We start from the raw sequence: 1,054 nt of genomic DNA, 5'->3' as shown, positions 1-1,054 counted from the left end.
CTCAGAGTAAACAGACAGGTGAAGGGGTTGGGATGATGAAAGACAATAGACCATTACCCAAGACTAATGGTGTTGTAAAGGAGATAAATGTCTTTGAAGTAGCACCCTTAAAACCGGTGACCTTTAGGTTGAACTTTCCTTTCAAATTACGGTGTGCAGGTTGTTTTGGAGTCTGTGCAAAGTCAGCAATTAGAAAGACGGACCGTGAGGGGCTGGCCAGTTAGCTCAGTTGGTCAGAGCATGGTGCTGATAACACCAAGGTCCAGGGTTTGATTCCTGCACTGGCCAGCCACCAAAAAAAAAAAAACATGGGCTTTGAGGAAGGTGCCTACCCTGAAATACAACTTCATTTCTTCTACCAATTACCCATTAGCTCCCAAATTTTCAATCGCTTTTAAAATGTTGGAGCTGTATAGCTCACACTCTCATAAGCACAGTTTCTCTTAGATAGAAAATGCATTTAGTCCCGCCCTGCTGTTACAGTCTATGCTGTGACCACAGAAAAAATCAACAGTGGAATTTAGACAAATTGTTCTTCTCTTGTGAGGAGTAAGGTAAATGGAACAGATGGTTAATAACATTAAACACTAGTCACCTGCAAAGAAAATGGGATTTATAAGAATTATTCATTCTGCTAAGGGCATTAAAGAAAACAGAGGATTGATGACTTTGCTAGAAGGCAGCAGAAACCATACACCTTTGATCAGAATGGATGATTTAGTAGACAACAAAGTACTACAAAGATTATTTGAAACAACTTACATTTACACATTAAAGTTAAAGTTTCCAAAAAAACTTTCCCTTGTGGAGACAGTTAATCTTCACACAGCATTGTGAGATGTGAAAGCAGACATGATTATTATTCTCCCAGTACCTAGAATACCTCACATTTATAAGTTAAACAGTGTCATGTTGAGCCACATTGAAGCCTGAGACAAAAGCAAAAATCAACAATACTGGTCCTGTCTTTATTTAAAATTTTGATATTTAATTCATCATGGATTTCTTTGCATTAATTTTGCAAATTTTAAAATATTGCACTAAAGGTTATTTA

At 37.3% G+C, this 1,054-nt stretch overlaps 1 non-coding gene across 1 annotated transcript; it reads left to right on the top strand.

Annotated features, from left to right (window-relative positions):
• The first annotated feature begins 214 nt into the window (after window positions 1-214).
• On the top strand, window positions 215-288 carry TRNAI-GAU. The gene has a single exon. It is a non-coding gene; the product is annotated as a tRNA-Ile (tRNA).
• Window positions 289-1,054: the final 766 nt, after the last annotated feature.

The sequence above is a fragment of the Galeopterus variegatus genome, unplaced genomic scaffold (genome assembly GCF_000696425.1).
Source record: "Galeopterus variegatus unplaced genomic scaffold, G_variegatus-3.0.2 Scaffold23, whole genome shotgun sequence".
Lineage (NCBI taxonomy): Eukaryota > Metazoa > Chordata > Mammalia > Dermoptera > Cynocephalidae > Galeopterus > Galeopterus variegatus.
The sequence above is the reverse complement of the archived record's forward strand: the minus strand, read 5'-3'. Positions and strand labels throughout refer to the sequence as shown.